General features: G+C 42.3%; 1 protein-coding gene across 23 annotated transcripts in view; it reads right to left on the minus strand.

Annotated features, from left to right (window-relative positions):
• pou3f1 (POU class 3 homeobox 1) overlaps window positions 1–20,387 on the minus strand; it is a 221,632-nt gene that overhangs the window by 191,790 nt on the left and 9,455 nt on the right. For 20 of the 23 annotated variants that reach the window (XR_005070715.1, XR_005070718.1, XR_005070714.1 and 17 more), the window contains one exon: window positions 7,230–7,294. The exons of the other annotated variants lie outside the window; for them this stretch is intronic. The gene's annotated coding sequence lies outside the window, so the exon portion shown is untranslated. The remainder of the gene's footprint in view (window positions 1–7,229; window positions 7,295–20,387) is intronic. 23 annotated transcript variants of the gene reach the window in all.

Consider the following 20,387-nt stretch of genomic DNA (forward strand, 5'->3'; position numbering starts at 1 on the left):
GGAGGTTCGCCTCAGCAGGCACAGCTCAACGCTCGGTCACAAGAGAGACTGCAATGTTGTGTTTTTGCCACCAGAGATGGTGGCAGGAGATTGTTTGTGTAATGCACCTGGATCTTTTCTGGCACACTTATAATTACTCCCCTCATCTGCTGCAAGAGCAGCTAAATGTTGCCTCAGAAGTCCTCAAAAGTCCTCAAAATTAAGATAAATTTAGAAGTGTCTCCATCAGATGATGACTGAAAATGAGTGAGTGGCATTTTAAATATAACTCAATAATCAGCACGTGCAAAAAGATTATTTCTAATGGACAAAAATAGAAAGTAATTTTCATGACGTTATAATTATAGTAATAATGGATCCAAATACAAAAATGTGTAGGTAGCTGAGAATATTTCATTTGTTTCATACAATGTCCAATTCTGACATCATTATAATGATTCAGTGCAAGACCTTAAGACGTTTCTAAAACAAACAAGTGGGAATAAATCAAATACATTGGCAGAACCATTTACTTCATGGAAGGAAAAAATATATATATTTTACAGTCCAATGTGATGCTTTGATGGTCATCACAAATTTCCTTACAAGATGGCAATCAGCACAGAATAACGATTCTCTTTGAGTGACATGACATTTCTATTTGAGATACAGAACTGTATCTGTAACTGTTGTTTTGATATACGAGATATGAAAATGGTTGTATCCTGTATCCTTTTTAGTAATGGAAAGCATTCATCTTTTTTGCACTGTTCACAATCCCAAAACATTACTGGATGATTTCCTGATGAACTGTGATAATGATAAAAAGCTTTAACAATGTTGAAGAAGCATATCAGTGAAGCCTGAATGAGCAGAAATATATGTAAAAATACAATTTAAAAAGAATTATGATCAAATTATCTAGCAACATGAGTCAGCATTCCTTTTTATGTGAAGCAATGAGTATAAACTATGACATTTTCAATGCAAACTAACCAGTGTTGCTTCATTTTTTTTGCAGTACTGTCCAGTTTGCAGAGAGAAAATGGCGTGACTTGCGGCCTACAAGAGGTTTTTTTTTTCCTCTCAGTCGGAGTGAGGTCACTTTGGCAGCCTGAGCTCCCGGACGAGACCCCAGCGGGCGCCAGACTGCAGGGAGAGGGACGCGGAGCTGCTGCCCGTCACAGCCCACTGGTCGCCTGACGGGCCCTAAGGCCTGCCAGACTGACACCACCCCCGGCCGGGCAGGAGGTAGAGAGGGGGCAGGGGAGGGAGCCATGGAAGGGGTGTATGGAGGTGGAGGTTGGCATAAGGGACAATCAGTATCCAATGCATTTATCTATCTCATATAGTAGGATAGAGGGGGAGAGGACACTCAGAGAAGGGAGAGTCAATGGTTTGCCACTGTGCCCGCTGCTGGCATGTGACTGAGGTTGTTTCAGGTGATACAGAGAGAAGGAGGGGAGACATTGCAATAGATAGCAATTACTCAGCATGTAATCGATAGATAGCAATACATGCAATCGGCAGCTCCGAAAAATCACTGATAAAAAAAAGTCATGTATTATCTGCGAAAGAAGCCGAAAGAAAAAAAAGGATGAAGGAGAGTGAAAAACTAGTTGTGTGTGTCCCAGCATGTGTCTGAGGCTGGCGTGGAGGAGGGAGGAGGGCAACACTCACAGAGTCTCTCAGGCGTGTCCAGAGCATGAGCCAAGTACCTCTACTACATTCAAGTACACACACAAACACACACACACCCACTATACATGCACACCTGCCGTCCCTCACCTAACACACCCATGCACGCACACAGGCACAGCAATGTACAATGTACATGCTTGTGTTCAGCGCACTGACACACGCTCAAACTTTTATCCTGCAATTATGAAGTTCATGCAAAGTCACAATAGACATATACGTAATCCTTCCAGTAGGACTGAGAAGATCTCTCCATCTCTAACAAGATGTTTTATTTCACAAAGATAAGAAAACAGTGAAATATCTTTACTGTCTGTGTGTATCTTTGTGATGTTTTCCAACACTGCCACTGTACTTCTGTAAACATGACAGTTTTTGCACTCAGAGAAGTGTTTATCCTTCAACGAGCCAAGTTCCAGTTTCACTTATCTAACCTTCAGCATGGTAGCTCTAATACAGGGATCTGGGATATCACTAGGGCTGTCCCCAAACAGTCGACCAAACCATTAGTCAATGAGAAGATAGCTACTACAATCTATAGCTGCTGTTAGCTAGTTAGCTCAGTTAGGGATCTTATTTATCGATTCTGTTTGGACTGGGAGCTATAATCACCAGGGAAGTGTGTTTACACCCCAAGCACAGGGACACTGGACCACCAGGAAGAGAAGGTTTTCAGGCATGGGGCACTGGGGGACCCAGGGGGACCTTTCGGCAGGATGAAGCACTGAGATGAGCACCAGAACCACATTCAGGAGCCTCTCAGCGAACACGGCTGGACCGGGACCGAACACAGCCTCCAAGACAAGGTTATCTAAAGTGGCTCTGACTGGGACTCTGACTGCGGGAATGACAAAGACAAGGTGGGTTCAGTCGGGGACTGGAGAGGCGTGAAGCAAGAGAGGAGTGAGAGGGAGGTCGGGCATCAGTGAGTGCCCACCTCCAGAGGCCAGAGCAGGGGTTATGGCAGGATCAGCCCCAGGGTTCCAAGAGCCAAACCCAGCAAGAAAACCACAACCTGTCTTAAAACTGTTATTGTTAACAGATAATTATTCACATGTTTTGAACTACAAGATATGTGTGACGTGATACTGCATTGAATTAACACATTTTCAGACGCATTCAGTATCAGTGCTGCTTTTGTCATCAACACTGTCAGTAAAAGGAGGCTCACTCCATGTGCGCTTGTATTTCAAAAGGCAAATTATTACAGTTTTGTATTTTTCTATAATGTAGCACAGTGTCTTTCTTGGACATGGAAGCCAAACCATTTTCAGATGCCCTGAAAAAAATATATATTTAAATGAATTAAATACTTAAATGAAGTAAGAAGTACTAGTCAATTGAGAAAATCTGTGGTTGGGGGAAGCCCTAAATCACATACAGGAAAATGCAACATGTAGTACAACATATGTGTAATGTGTAAATGCATGAGTCTAACACTTACCTTGAAGATAGTCAAATTAAAAAAAAAATTAAAAAAAACACTTTCATACACTGTTCCAGGTACACATTATAAACACACAGCTTAAAAACAGCAGACATCCTCACACATGGAATAAAGCAGTAGCTGTAGAGGGGAGCAGATTGAATCTTGTCAAAGAGGGATTCGTGTTCTACGGCGGAGTGAAACACTGTAACTTTGCAATTAAATAGTAAATGGATCAATGTTTGTATATGTTTATGTGTGCATGTGTGTGTTTGGGGGGCCTCAGGGGCCCGTCCTAATGAGCTATCTGTGTGCATTTCTAACAAGAGCTCGGTGCAGCGCCCACGGCACTGTCATCCTGGGCCGTGGCTGACCTTGCTCGGCTGCTAGGCTGTGTCGTTTGCTATATTTATGGCACCTCCACCATCTTGCTCTGTGTTTCTGTGTGTATGTGTGCATGTGTGTGTCTGAGTGTGTACATTCACCAGTGTGTGCATTCCAGGAGGGCGGGAGTGCAGGGGGGCTCACTCAGGAAGCAAATACTGTGTATATCAGCATAATGAATCAAGTGAGAGAGAGAGAAATAGAGAGAGGGAGAGAGAGAAGGAGAAAGAGGGAGGGTGGAAGGGAGGAAGGGATGGAGAAAGCCATTTTCCCTCTGCTGTTTTCTCCCCTCTCTGCAACCAACCCCTGTGGTGTGAATTCCCTCTATTCTGCATTTGCCTTTTCCCCTTGTTTCCCCTGTTTTCCCCCTTGCCCCTATTTTATTCCTTTGCTTGGCCAGATTAGAGAGTTGCACCAAGCATTTAGGCATGGCAAGTTGGACTGGACAGTCAAGTCCTAATTATGTGTTTAATACTGTCTCTGTGTCTTCTCCAGACATGTAGTATTAACCCATCCAGTGAGAATGAAAGCTTTGAGCATTTACATAATGTACACACAACAAAAGCAAGCAGATATCACACATCAGTTCATGTTAAGCCACTGTGCATGCATGCACACAGCTGTATGAGTTTGGCATCAACCAAGCCAGCTGAATCACCAATGGAATAATAACAATGCATGTGCATGGAATCAACTGGACCCCCTGTTCTGTTTCTGGGCAGGGGAGGAAGGCTGGTGCACACTCACACACACACACACATACACACACACACAAAGATACATACACGGCCTCAATATGCAAAGCTCCCCTGTGCTGGGTTAAGGGAGAGGGGCGTGCTGCTGTGAATACTCATCTGAGCCTGGCAGAGGGAGCAGTGTGTATCCCCCCATAACCTCGGGGCGAGGGGCAGGGGAGGGCGCTCCATTTGCGTGGGACACACATACACAAGTGGAAACACACACATATGAAAACACATTTGCACACACAAACGCGCAGACACAAACAGAAAAGTCAGACACATACATGCTCATATGCCAACACACACACACACACACATATAATATAACCCATGCATACACACATTCGCACATGCAGGCGATAAGCGAAGGAGCACTATGGGGAGGGGGCGCCGTGACCAAAAGTAAAGTTTTAATTCGGTCCTCGGGGACACTGCTTACTCATCCAACTCCCCCAAGGACCGACTTCCTCTGAAATCTATTCAAATCACATCTCTCCTCCGCCTTTTATTGCATTTCTCATATCCCCCCATCACAAAGTGACAAATCACCACACACTTCACAGAGCCAACATCACTTTCTCTCCATTTTGGGGGACAGACAGATTTGGGGGATTTTTACTTTTAAAGTGATTAGAGAAACTCACTTCCTTCTGGTTTTTCCATTATTTTCCATGAGCAATAATGTACATGAGTTGTCAGGTTTAGAGTCCAGCGATACCTTCACCTGACAAAAACATGCAGCTAAAATACCTGGACTCACTTGGAACAGGAAGAATTATTTATCCAACACATTTATAACTGAACCTCTCTCACTACTGCATACATAAACACACACACACAGATGTACATCATACACAGTATTTCAAGTTCCACCACAACTGCAAAAGAAACTCTTTCAGTCTGTCTCTCAAACACACATCAAACACTAATACCATTGCAAGCTCCCTCCCAAACATACAAACACACGAGTGTAGGAACACACTCTGCTACTCAAGTCCCACACTTCCTGCCAGTGTTCTCCCCTCCATTCTCAATAAAGCAGGTGATGAGAGCGTCGAGGTCTAATTAGTTTATGCAGACGTATGAAGCTGGTGGGACAGGCAGCATTGTTATTATTTCTCTGCCAGCCCACTGCAGACACACACACAACAACAGTGACACTTACAACGTCGCCTGCCGCATCCCCGACCACGCTCATCGAAGATGGTTGAGGGGGGTGAAATGGTGGGGTGGGTGAGGCTGGATGAGAAAGGGGGTGTCAGGATGAGGGGAGCTGGTGTGCGAGTATGAGAGGAGAGGGAGAGAAGCGGCACTTGATATATTCGTAATGTTCCTTAATATTTTCATTTTGATGTAATTTGTGGCCCCGGTTTTTTAAATATCCGCTCTGTAATAATGTTTAATTTCAAGGGTCAGTCTGCCAAGGAGTATATTAAAGCTGATAAAACTCATTTTCCACAGGCCCAATATCGCGCCCAGATCAGGTTAGGAGGCCAGCCTCCCTGAATATTTCATCTTTTATCATGCCGATAATGGGAAGATGACAGAGGCGCATTATTACAATGAGAGAATTGCTCATTTTCCTGACGGGGAGGGCTGCCTGGCTGCTTGGCTGCCTGCTTCCCTGACTGCCTGCATCAATGACTGGCTGGGGCTGCCGAAAGCCGAGGGCTCCACAGAGTGTTTGTCGCAATAAAAGAAATTTTTCCCTGGGAGAGGAGAGGTGACGAGTGGAGAGGAGGAGAGGAGGCGCAGGGAGGGGATGGAGGTAGAGAGAATGAGAGAGAGGTAAGAAAGAAAGTGAGAGAGAGAAAAGCAACTTTCTTCAACCACCTCACTTATTTGATTGCGATGAATAATAAATGTGTGGGCTTGCAGTCAGAGGGGGGTGTGCAATCGAGCAATAGCTCTGTGTGTGTGTGTGTGTGTGTGTGTGTGTGTGTGTGTGTGTGTGTGTGTGTGTGCGTGTGTGTTTGTGTGTGTGCTGGTGGTGGTGATGTGGCAGGGTAGGGGGCTAGGTGATAATCACAGATTTGAAGAGGGTCCCCATTCTGAATTAACCCATTTAATTGAGCCATTAGGAAAGAACAAAGCTGGGGCTATGGGGCGAGGCGAGGGTGTGGGGTGGGGGTGCTTCAGTCCATCAACAGCCTTGGGAATGGAACCTGCCCCGCACGCAAATGACTAACCGGACCATCTCTGGCGCCAGAGCAGCTTAATAAATGGACCCAATCAAGGCTGTTCTGGGGACCACCTGTGTCCCATACAGGTCAGAACCATTAGACCCACATTAGAGGGCCATGATAGACGCAGGCGCCACTCCAGCCACCCCAATAATGAGGATAATAAGAGTACCATAATGGCATATTTATGGGCTGGCTAAGAAAGGAGGGACTGACTGCAGTGTTTTGGGTTATTCAGAAAGGGAAGAGCTCAGACAGGTGACTGTGTGAGACTGTAGCTTTAAGAAACGCACAATATTCTAGCTTGCAATTTCAATTACCAACATGATTACAGGACTTAATCCTTCATATGTAAAGCCTGTAATAAAAGAAGCTGCAAACGAGTAAACCAGGAGTGATCAGAATAAAATTACTCACAAGAGACCTAGTTATGATACATTTCCATTTCCACTGGCTGCGCCGTGTGAGAGATCTGTCACACACCAGGTGGGCCTATCTTGGCATTTAATATGTTAATCTGTAATCTTTCCTCTTCATTCAACTATTCTACTAAAGGCACCACATTGAAGAAATGTTCTCTTTTCCCGTCTTTCTCTCCAGTACTATAATCTTGACACTTCTCACTGTGCCACAGGCACTGGTTGAAAGAATGAATGGTAACCAGCGAGTCATTAAAATATTCTGGTAGACTTCAAAAACATTAACCATTGATAGTAAAGTTTGTGTTGGCTTTGCTTCAAAAAGCACTTATTAATTGAGTTCTTCCTCCAAATTAGCAAAGATCTGTGTGTCTGGAGCAGTGAGGGAGCCGGTTAATACCTGAAGCTATAACAGCTGTGCTGGCATCATCTGTGCAACAAGTCTGTTCCCCATCTGCGTGGAAACTGCAAAGAAATAAAGTAACAAATTGAAAATGAAAGTTTCATTTCAATTTCACTTGCTCATTTCATTTTTCCCTCTTGGTTGATCACTTGCACTGGCCATCTCTCTATCCAAGTTATTCTGTACTCCAGGAAAATGCACTATTTTTAATTACAATACAAACATTCATTTTTGTATTCATTATTTTGCATAAACTGTGTTTTTAAAGTCCATTTTTACTGCTCACAAACAGCCACGTGTTCAGCCACAGGTGTCCCCATGTCAGCCTTGTATCATCAATACCACTGTGACAGGCAGAGCTGTGGTTTCAGTCCTATATCAAAGCTCATCAGGGTGAGAGGATCCTGCCACCATCAAAGAGTGCACATTAAGAGTGAACATTATTCTCCAGCATATACAGCACCACTGAATTGTATTTTTTATTGCTTAAGTTGGAACATCAACCTGCTTTTGAGCCTTTCTACTGACTTCATGTAAGTCCATCTCGAACAATGTAACCTTAACTGCCCACAAACGAACATGGCGATGGTGGAGGAGGGTATGGTAAAGTACTTGTTAAGCCGTAGTCTGTGAGTCCATTATATACATCGCGCCATGTGTGTGGCCAGTTTTCCCACCTAACATTGCCAATATCATTTCTAGTATTTTCAGATGTCTGCCGTTGTTCAAAAAGTATTTGTGTACTATGATGTTCTTGGTTAAACTATTGGCTACACTTTAGTTTTTAAATCATCAGCTTGTCTGCTGATCTGAGAGGACATTTAAGTTTTCCCTTCATTCTTTTCCACCATGTTCCATCATTCAGGTGTGAAAAGAGCAGTTGCAGGTGTGTGAAAGGTAATGTGAAATTAACAATGTATTAAGCTGAACTGCAGTTAGAAGAGTCATCCAGATGATGATGTCCTGGCAAATGAAAGGAAGCTGGTTGCTACAGAGCACACAGTTCAAAGAGGGGATGGGGGGAGGGGCACTCAGATTTGGCAATGACACGTTGGACAAAACAACATCTTTACAAGCTTGTCAGTGATGTCAAACTATTGTGTTTTTATTGTATATCCCCAGCAAAACCCACCCATCCTTAGCCACCCTCTAAAAAGGTGCCAGACACTTTGGGTGCATCCCTGTGGAGAGGAAGAGGAAGTGATGAGTACCCCAAAGGGCAACAGAGGTCACTGCTGACCAGCGTGACTGCCAATGACCCCAGGGAAGGGTGGGATGGAGTCAATGTGTCTGGACCCCCACCCCAATCAAAAAAAAAAATAAAAATCTGTCACCGTGTCAGAGGGGTGTGTGGGAGGTGGCGGGTTGGTTGGGCCGGAGTGGGGGTTAGGGGGAGTGGGTGATGGTGGGTACCAGACTGGGGCACCTCGGGGGACTTTTGGAGAGGAAGAGCCATGCACCATGTCTCCTGCTACCAACCGTAGTTCCCTCATTTGATTGTGAATCCATGAATAATGCATGGCGGATGGGACTGAAGGAGGGGGAAGGATGGAGGGGTTGGGGGGGGGACCTCAACCTTAAAGGGGCCCTGCCACAGTGGGAGTCATTACCGATGAACAACCACACTGATGAGCCACGGAGAGAGAGAGAGAGAGAGAGAGAGAGAGAGGGAGAGAGAGAGAGAGAGATGTGGGAACTGAATGGAGGAGAAAAACAAACAAGATATAAAAAAAGAAAGAAGGATGCCCATGAAACCAGGCTTCTCAAACATTTCAAGCATGCCGCTTATTGAGTGTTTTTTGCCTCCTCTGTTTTCATCACTCTGTAGATGTTTTGTTGTTGTTTTCATCTGTTCGTTCATCTATCCATAATTCAAACAGGGAAAATACTCTACATCTTTTTTCCTGGTTGTTTGTATTTGTTGCCTGGATTCTCTGTAATAAGTTTCATGTGTACATGGGGCAGTAGTGAGCAGATGGTGTAAATGTACAGTAAAAACTTTGGAGCAACTGATTCGCCTACAGTTAAGGGCAAAGCACTCATCGGATCCCAGAACTAGGGATGTTATTAACATTACAATGATTGGTTGGGTGGGTTTAAAAATGTAAAATGTTTGTTAATCAGCACCTTTGGCAAATAAGGTCTCATCCCCAGGGCATAAGCTCCAAAGATGTAGGTGTTTAAAATGCCTGAATTGATCAATGTAACCTATGAACATGTTGATGACATGTTCGAGCTTGGAGGTTCATTTAAACTGCAGCAAGCATCTGTCATCTTGCTGCTCCGTGGCTGCTTTATCTCTGGGTATTCCTTCTGTGCAACATTTATGTGACAGATTTTCCTCACAAAGATTTACAGTGTGTTACTAACTTCTCTTCAGACAGAAATTACAGTCAGGTTACGGTTCAAGTGGTCACCCAATTAATATTTTCTAGTGGCTTTTTGGCCTTCAACAGAGAAATCATGACTGGAAAACGGATTTTAACTCCTACTCTGAGTTAAATTCCTTGTCAATAAACTGTCAATGAATTGACTTATTCCTTGATACTTGATTGACGCTGAAATCAATTTTAAATTGTGGTTCTGCATGACATAAACTGTGAGACTGTATCTTACTGTTTAACAGCACATGGATACCGAATGATGATGATGATAATGATGATGATGATGATGATGATGATGGCAATATTTTAGAGCTGAAGCGATTAGAACAACGATTGATAGATAATTAATCAGCAACCTTTTTGTTTGTGATGCTGATTGCAATTAGTCCTGGGAGTCTTTTATACAGTGATAAAGGTCAACCTTCTCTCTTCTTGTCTTTCCACCTTCTCCAGTGTGATGGTTTGTCACTTTCAACCTCTTTATATCACTGCAAATTAGAAACTGGGGGGTTTGAAATGTCTCAAACCAATTTAAAGATAATTAACTTGCAGTTTGAAAACTTGTGGCCTTAACATTTTCTGTCAATCAAATCAATAATGGAAATAAATGTTATAGGTACAGCCATATAATATTTATGAACATAATTATCTTAAATAATAATCAGTGATTTATATAATGGTAGACCTACCACAACAACACACACAGTACAGTGCGCTCACCCTTGGCCAATGACTAAAGTTGAAAAAAAAACAACCAAAAAAAAACAGAGAGAGACTCATACTTGCAAATCCATAGAAACACAATTTCTTTCCGCATATGCAAGTTGGTGGAGCAGGAGGTGGGTGGGAGAGCGAAATGAGCAGAGCCATCCAGCAGTATTGCTGCTGCTAGCGATGTGTTCGTGTGTGTGTGCAGGTGTGTTTGTTATCTTGTGTGTATGTGTGCTTGAAAGCCATTCCTGCGGCAGCAGCTAAGGCGCTGTAGCAGGACTAGGTGTTATCACTCATTCTGATTCCGTATTACAGCATGACGGATGGGCCCCCGCGGGCCGGCGAGCGTCGCCGCGCGCTTATTACCGCAGCTCTTAAGTGGGAGTTGATTTAGCTTAAATAGGTTGTTTCATAAGGAGAAGACACCAGCGCTGTCACCACTGCTCTGCTCCTCGCTACAGCAAACTGCCACTCTAATTGAATAATGCCTCCTCTACATACCTATTAGGGTGCTTAGGTACATAGTGTGCCCCAATAATTGCTTATACAACCTGGCTAATTTGGCCTTCACCCCCTGCACACACACACGCACGCTCACATACACACACACAATGCTCCTCTCACCAATGTGTGATATTCATGTTGCTAATATAATCCACAGTATGTGTGTCCTCTATGTGGGTTAGTATTTTACGGCATTCCGTGTTTAAGGATCATCACTATTTCTCTGGCATATTAGCAAAAACAAAACAAATAGGCCTATATTTGAGTCATAAATTCAGGATTTGATACTGCATATCTAATTTGATATTCCTTTAACCTGAATCCAATGGAATCACTGGATTCTGAATGCTATAAAAGTGCAAATAGACCTACACTATAAAGGATTAGTGTTTCATTAGCATATCACAGGGAGATATTTGAGCATGCATGTTCCAATAATACAAGTGCCATGCTGTTTTAGCGTGGAGGTGGTTACGATGGGAGGAGGTTTGGATAAAGGCATTTCGATTAACGAAATGCTGATCCGTTTCCCTGTCTCTGTTGGCTTTAAGAGATTATTGCTGATGCAACAGTGCGATGGCATGTGAATTGTGTGCTGCTGTGGAGTGGAACCTGTGCCAACTCTCTGTAAGTGAACAAGGCGCCATGGATTCTTGCCAGCAACAACATACTCCCAGGGAAGCCGAAGTTGGCCGTCAATCATGAGCCCTCAAATGGAAACGCACCCACTTCTCACTAGCCCCCCACTTCACTCAGTTTGTCAGACAGTCACAGATATTCATTCACATACAAACACACAGACACAAAGGGGTGCTAAAAAAAAGAGAAGGACTACTTTTAGGGAGAGTTTTGTTCAGTCCCCAGAACGTATTGATTAATCCTGAGCAGCTGCACTAAATTTAACTGCGATTTCAAGACCTCATGAACAGCATGGGGATGTCCCCAAGTCACCGGCCTGGGGTCAGAAATGGTTAGGTTGGAATATAATTTTACTCACTGGACAGAATTCATAATATATCTAGTTGGTATCTGCTAGACATGCTCTATAAAGTATGCGGTCTAGTATGGATCATAAGTCAGCCTGACCTTGAAAAAAGAACTTTCCAACATGAGAACATTTTTCACTGCCCTGTTCTGATCAGACAAATTAAAATTAGTTTATTTAAATAAGTTTTATTTCAATTCAATACTTTTAATTTTGTTGAGTTTTAAGGCCAAGTTAATCTATGTTTCAAATGAAACTGAGTGGGTGCTAGTTATCATCAAGTGCCATAATAATAGTAAATATGAGCCAACAAGGCAATGCTGTAATTTGTGAAGTCACTGAAGCAAGGTTTAAGTTACATATATTTATAATCAAAATATAATTTAATTAAACTACACATCCAAATTCATATTAAGACTTATAAATGCATGTGTTATACAACACACAAGCATGCACACATGCGCACACACTATATGCCCTGCACACACATACATAATCAAACACGCACAAATTTCATCCCATCACGCAAACACAGTCACTCATGTGCACATTCATACACAAACATTTACAGAATACACATTTGCAAAGTATCTGCACAAGTGCCCAGACATAAACAGCCCTTTGGGTGCCTTGGTGTGCCACCCCGCTCTCTTTCCCATGCGTGCTTGCTGTGCCCTCTGGTTGGCGGTGATTGATGACGGCCATGGCGAGGCAGATCATTTGGGTGGCCCCATCTACACAGGACGTAAATCAAATCAGCTTCGCTAATGATTCTCAGACGCTCATCTGGCAGCCGCGGCCAGAACCCTATCGGGTCTTTCACGGAGGGACAAAAGAAACATCAATAAGTCCCAGAACGATTTTTATTTGACCATCCGTTCAAAGGATTGATGTCCATTTTCTTAAAGATTTCTAGGTGAAAGAGAGGCACCTCTGTCAAGGAAAAATCAAGGCCTCATCATCTGTGCTGCATCACAAGTGTGTATTTGATGCATGTGTGGTGAGTGGGCATGTGTGTGAATCTCTATGGATATGCATCTATTTAGATGTGATGCAAGGTAATGCAATGTAGCTGAATAGGGAAAAGATTGCTTCATTGGAATATCTGATATCAGCTCTGCAAGGTAGAGAATCTCAAACATGACGAAACAATCAAACAGGTACTGGTGGTGATGAGAATGAAAACTCCAGGGTAAATATCCAGCCCCCAGACCATCCATACTGTTTCTGAACCAGTCTGTTGATCCAATCCTATTGCTAGCTGTGATGTGATGAATAACCCTGGCAGGTGAGAGGACCTCAGCCCTCAGGCCTCCAGGGTTGACTCATTACAACTTTTCATTAAAACGTCTGTCCGATGCACAGCCTCGATTTGTCTGTAATTTATGATGCCATTACAAGCTAATTAGTGCCAGGATCCCTCTGCCCTGCTCGGCATGCCAGGCCCTTGGCAGTCAAGAGAGGGCACACACTGCTGGCTTTAGCTTCACAAGTACCAGCAAAGGCTACTCTTATCAGTCAGTGCTTCATTTTCCTTTTAAACTGTGGCTGTAAAGGTTGGTCAATACAGCGCTCACAAAAAGCATGATATTAGTAGATCTACTTTCATTTGTACACAAATGACCTGAATGTTTTTTTCTTGATCTACACACAGCCACAACTAAAAAATAATTTCTGTATTGTGAAGGTGTAGGACTATATAAGTAGTTGTCTTGAATTGTCACAGTACAGACGTCATGGTTCGGTGCATGCAGTCTGACTCAGTCACACTCTGGCAAGCGCATATGCCAGTGGGCAAGAGTATAACCACTCTGATCCCCATTCAAATCCAGTTGGTGGTGGTAACAAACCAAAAATGCTGTTTTCAAACCGCCACTAAACAACAAGAGCAGAAGAGGAAGAAGTGACAATAAAACAAGACAAATTAGAAAATTGTAACTGATGCACTCTGGAGAGAATCAAAGGAGACACTAGAGCTGAAGGGACCTGTCTGCTATTTTCCTATCACCTATATGGGAAAATTTCAGTGAATCAGACAAGGACCGTGTGTTGACATTGTACAATAGTTGTATGTGAGCAGAGACAAGTTGAACAGGCTATCGCATATTGGACGGAATCACCCGGATATGTCAATCACTGGACCAAGGCAAAAAAAAAAATAAGACTCCAACAACTTGTAATGCAACCCCATTGCATTTATATCACATATACATTTATTTTGTTTATCAGCCTTGCATAAAAATATGATCAATGCAAGAGTGAACATTCACTCTTTACTGCTTAATGTACTACAGGCTGCACCAACTATTGCAGATAGAACTAGGTGGACACTGGATGGATCGAACTGTAACTTGCACAATTGTCTGTTGAAAACAAATGAAAATGAAACTTTGACTCTTGCATTTGGGATTCTTTGTTGCTTTTTTCCCCTGTTTTACCTCCCCACTCGCAATGAACATTGACCCCAAAACTGATAAAGTACAGACAGAAGACAGATTCTAGCTTCTGTGTACCGTCACACCCCAAGTATTGTGCATATAAAGGAATAATTTTGATTCATTATCATTTCATTGCAACTCCCAGTGACACTTCACATCGAAACTGTGTTTAAAGGATGACTTGATCCTCAGATTTCTTTTAGATCATTTTTCACACCTGACTCCATGTTTGGAACTGAAAAGGTTTAAAGCTTGCGACAGGCTGAATCAGAGTTATTCAATCATAGAAATAAACAAATTATTTATAATGAGATATAGAATTGTAATTGTTAATTGTCCTTTAGAAGACTGTATTTAAATCTGCATATCTTTGTCCTTAGAGTTACCTGACCCCAGAGGAGGCCTTGTAAAATTCAAAATGTTTATCATCTGCATACAGAACAAATGTTTAACAGTAGCCTAGCAGAGCAGAGAGTGACTGTCCTCAGCAGCTTGTCTATAAGATTGGAGGGAAGGGGGGGTCTCATCAAAGCCAGTGCACCCATGCATGAAAGTCAATCCACTGCTTGTGTGTGTTTTATTTATTCATTAGTGACACGCAGCTTGAAAAGGAAGAAGAAAAAAGACAAGAAAGTTCCATTCAAATAAGCATGGCATCCCCGGAGCGAGATTGTAAGAGAGAGAGAGAAACAAGGGGTGTGTGTGTGTGTGTGTGTGTGTGTGTGTGTGTGTGTGTGTGTGTGTGTGGAAAACAGGGTACTGGAGGAAAGGGAGATGGGGGAAGAGTGGGATGACTTCTTTTAATTTGGGGAACCCCTCGGGGGAAATCGAGCCCGTGAACACGCAATTACGACAGTCATCAGTGAAGCGCGCACGTGAGGAAGTGGGGCGTCGAGCGTAGAGAGAAAAATATCAAGATGGAGAAGGAGGAAATGATTTGAAGTAATATTATCTTAAGTCTCAGCCACCCCTCCCCCACTGATAATCGCTCACATACACATGCAAAGTGTAAACTGACAAACACATTTCCCCTTGCTTTATTTCATAAATGATGAATGTAACTAATATGCAGGTAATCTATTACAATTAACTGACAGTTTGGGGGGCAAGGGGGAGGCAAGGCCATCATCATTGGCCAATTATCATCTTATTATGACGGTTAAGTGGCATCATATTAGGGTCAGTGCCCCTCATTTCAAGGGAGAAAATAATTGTTAACCTCTGTAATAGCAATGCACAGAAACTATTTAACACACCCCAGGGGCATCCTCACACCTCATACACATAAACTGAGTCACTGCACTGGCCAGAAGTTCAAATGATTTACGCCAAAAACGGACTTCTTCTAAATTAAATATCTACAGGTTTTAGATGGCCGCTAGGTCTTACGAAATAAGAGGTAATCAGTTACCAGTTTACAGACCATATGATTAATGAAAAAACAAACAACAAATTTCAAAATAATCATTGTTTGCTGGCTAACATGTTGTGATTATTGTAATCAGTTGTAATTCTAGCACTCTTTGTGCAATAAATTGCACTAGAGTCTCTACCATGATCGAGAACACTTCTTATTTTATTTTTCTTGTGCATTAGTTAGCGGGGTCTTGTAAGGGAACCTCTCTAACCCCGTCATGAAAGTTGAGTTTTATTTCTTTGACTTTCATGAACAGTTTAAATCTACTTCAGATTCAGAAACTTACACAAATTATACCGATATCAGCTGCAAAGACAAGATAATGATGGTACTAGATTCTAGGCTAATTAATAGAAATTCTAATGAAAAAATGTCCATCAAAGAGAAAATTAGCTCTCTGATGGCCAAAACATTGCATCCAACCTTTAACTTGACACAATACAGAGAGACATATTTACACATAACAGTGGAGAACTTTTCGGGTTGGGAATTCAATTTTGCTGAACACAGGACTAAAGTTAAATTCTCATTAGACTGAACCAGAAAGTTTTTAAAATAATCACATCTTTGACTCGTGGCAATTGCAATAAACCAGATTTCCTTTCAAATCAATGTAAGCTATGAAAATGGAAAATCTATAAGGATATATCCAGCGCTGCACTTCACCTCAACAGTCCACAGGAAGAGACAGGAGACCTGGCAAAGTGAGTTTTCCAATAACTTTTTCTTTTGAGTCAGGTAAAACCAAATCCATTTAGCTCATAGATAACAGTCAATCTTATATAAATGCCTCTCCTAAGTCAACCTGGGGTATATGATTTTAGGAAATCCCTGTTTGCAAATAACTTTCAATTCCTTTCCAGCTTAAATCAAGTTTTTCAGGAAATTCTTTTTGTGGTATATTGCATCTGGCTGAGTGGCCTTTATTGTGCTAGCTCTCAGGTGGGCTTTTATATGGGAAGGCCGGACCCTGGGGTCCTGTGTCGCCTCCGGCTTATATTGAGACAGACACCGAAGTGACGATCTCCCCCAATAGCCTCACTCCCTCACTCAGCGAATCCTCTAAGTGTGTTACCTGTCTAGGAGGCTGGCTTAGATAGAATGAAACACTCACTTGTCACTTTTATTAACCCTCTTATACCCCCTTTTCCCTCCACCACAGCCTCCCCACCCCCCTCACCCCCACCAAACCCCACAACCTCGTGCTATCGCTCTAACACTCTCTTCCCACCCAACAAAATCCCCATCTTTCTTTTCTTTTCTCCCCTACATTAACCCGCAATTCTCCCTATCACACCCCCTGAAGCAAAAATCATCTCCATTTTGCATAATGCTCCATTTAAACTGATAGCGGTGACATGAGCGGAGGGCACTCGGAGTGAGATGGAGAGAATGGGGAAGTGATGAAGCTTTGTCCTCTCTTTCTCACTCACTGTCTCTCTCCCTTGGCGGTTGGCTGTGACCCCTGGTGGCAGTTATTATCCACAAGGTCACAGTTGGTCCCTTGTCCCATGAGCAGGACACAACCTCTTCCTAATGTAGTCCCCCACTAGGCCTGCTCCTGTGAAGCCATATACTCACTGCAGCACACATACACACACATATACACACACAGAACACAGTATACCCTGCCCATCCATTTAGCAAGCTTTACTCCCTTCTGCTTCTGCTAGTCGAGTGTGGTTCCTGGAAGCGGGAGGAGTTGTGATGTAAGGCAGGAGGTCTATTATGTCGTCACCATGATACTAATTCATGGCTAAAGGCATTATGCAATGCATATGTCACAAGGTAGTGTTTAATTTTTATTGATTACTTAGGGGTTATTTCAATATGGAATATCAATGAAAGCGCTAAATTGTTGAGTAAAACAGTTAAGGGTTAACAGGCTAAACAACCAACCAACCAAAACTTAATTTTGTTAACAGATTAATTACGGAAGTATTTTCTCAACTTGCAACACTAAAGTAGTATGTTGATGACATTAAGGTTCTTTTCCTAAATGTATTAGACATTTAATTCTATTATCAATTTTTTTTTTCAATGTTGATGATTTTATAGCTTGTCTTCTTTTTTGTTTTCTTTTTCTTCAGCAGATGTCACACAAGCATTATATATTTTTGCTGGTTAGTTCATTTGCTGGATCTACAAAATTCCCTGACTGGCTGTTTGTGTAAAATACAGAATGTCTACTGTTTTGTCAAATTTCTTTGTTTTTTCACAGAAAAAATAAATAACTAAAAAGCCACTGTAATTTGAATACTTCTGAATTTTAGATTTAATTAATTTATTAGTTTAAATTATTCAACTAAGCAGCTGGATTCACAGGATCAGTTGATTATTTTATCTCATATATCCATCTTGCCACACACACACACACACACACACACACACACACATATATATATATATATGGGTTTACATGATGTAAAAAAAAAATCTGAGTTTTAAAGTGATCTTTAAAGCCAAAAACTTCAGGAACCACTGTGTAGAGTCTTTAAGGATAACATCAGCAGAATATATTGAAGCAACGTTTAAGGGTTAACATTTTCTGTTTGTAGCACCTGCACTTTGATTTGATTGCTGCAGAATGTCTATTCTCACTAGATCTGATTGTTTTGCCTTGATCATACATATTGAGCACTTTATCTGGATGAGAGAATCTGCTAGAAGTCAACAATGTGAATGTAAATATTAGAAAGATCTGGGAGCTTTTCACCAGGTTGACACATTTTTTTTTCAAGTACACAAAACACACTGTTGATCCTAAAACAACTTGTTCTAGCTGTCAAACCAACAAGTAGAGCAAAACCCCAAAAAGAGAATTTTAAAAGATTTGTGTCAGAAAACAATGACAGAAACAAGCTCTGCCGACATCTCTATCTATCTTTTCTCGTGTGACACATTCTTAAATATTCCAATCGAGAAGTGGGCAGAGACACAACACAACCTCATGAATTCAAATGGGCAATGCCCGGAATGCCAATGGTTTCTGTCTTTCCTGCTGCTACCAATTTATATTTTCCATATGGGTCCTTAAACGGCAAATGGAAGTCAGTCTTTGCCCTTCTCTCCCTCCCTGCTACCCCCTGGGGACAAAGACGGTCAAAAGTCAAGGAAATTTCTGATTCCTCAGCACAGCACACCAAGGGCACCTAAACACAAACCAAACAGCTCCCACAATGCCTCGCTGTTGGCAAACTTGGATTTCCTCCCTCAGAGATCTGCTAGTATTCTAAATGGTAATTATTACTCATACACACACACAGACACACATACTCATAGGCGTGCATACACACTACCTGGGTTGTACAGATGAAATGCAAAAGACAAAGAGGAGAAAGGGAGGAGTTCAGGGAGACGCACAGAAGAAAATGAGGTGTAGTGAGAAAAAAATGGAGGAAGTGTAGCAAAGCAGAAAAAAAGAGAATGTAGGACAAAAAAGTGGTGGGTATGTAAATGTGGAGTCAGAGAGTTCACGAGGAGGGAAGAGGTATAATGTGCTGAGCTGACCTGGGGGCCGCGGTGCTGAGTGTCCAGGGGCCGGTGGGGGACGGTGGCCAGATCTCAGTGGTTATCATTATGTTGAGGGGGAGGTGTTCTCCGTCCTTGTCTCAATCCCCCCACCCCGACTATCTCAGACTCCATTTCTCTCCCAGGGCAAAGGTGAGGTGGCCTGGGGAGCGACTGAAGGTGAAGGGTAACGCGGGGCAAGCTCAGGGTCGGCGGCTGTCGTTAGCGATGCAGTTTGACCTGCTCACCTATAACTTGAAGTTTTACTCCCCAAGTTTTTTTTTTTTATATGCTTCCTTTTGTCACGCACATTCTCGTTCTCTCACTGCTGCCAAACCAAACTGGGATAGATGAAATGTCCTCTCCTGAATTTTAATATGACAAATGTTTAGTTGGGGGAAGTTTGCCAGAGAGTCTCAGACAGAATCAAAAAGGTGGAAATGTTTGCCTCTGAGAACTCCAAAAAAAAAATTATGTCTTTGATATGATTATTTGGGCGGGGTACTGGTATGTATGTCGATTTAGGACACAAGCCAAATATGAGTATAGACACACAAATTTGAATCCAATTTTAAGTTGCTTTCAATGTCCATTCTACGTAATTTCAAGAACAATTTACAGGAGGACAGAATTAGATATACAGCTAAAAACAAGGACAACACAGCTGGTAAAAAGTAAAAAAAACTATATAGACATACACTATATACATTCTTGTAATCAGTGCACAGTCTATATAATGTATCCCATGGCTTTCTGTTACAGAAGAACAAAAGAAATGATTAGAAATGCACCTTATCTCATTTTATTACATCTCATCTAGGTTTCTAGTACTGAATGATTCTACAGATTCTATTAATGGATAAAAAAAATGGAAGCAGAGTGAATAAGGGAGTTCAAGTGGGAGATGAGAAGGTAGAAGGACCCTTACACCTCAGATCTAGGAGATCAAACACACACACCCACACACATGCCTGTCTAAAACACATGGCACTTTACACAGATTAGAAATCATCTCAGTTTACAAAACCCTCGCTCCACAAAAGGTGTTCTTTTCATGGAGACGAGGCCGACGGCGCAAAGAAGAGCCCCAGGGCCTTTCATTGTCAAGCTCTTTCTTTTCTTTCCCTTGCCGCCAACAACACCGCCCTCTTTATCAGTGCAATTACAGCACAAACAGACTCATCATTGGCCCAACTGTCCTCTCCT

This window comes from Acanthopagrus latus, chromosome 17 (assembly GCF_904848185.1).
Source record: "Acanthopagrus latus isolate v.2019 chromosome 17, fAcaLat1.1, whole genome shotgun sequence".
NCBI lineage: Eukaryota > Metazoa > Chordata > Actinopteri > Spariformes > Sparidae > Acanthopagrus > Acanthopagrus latus.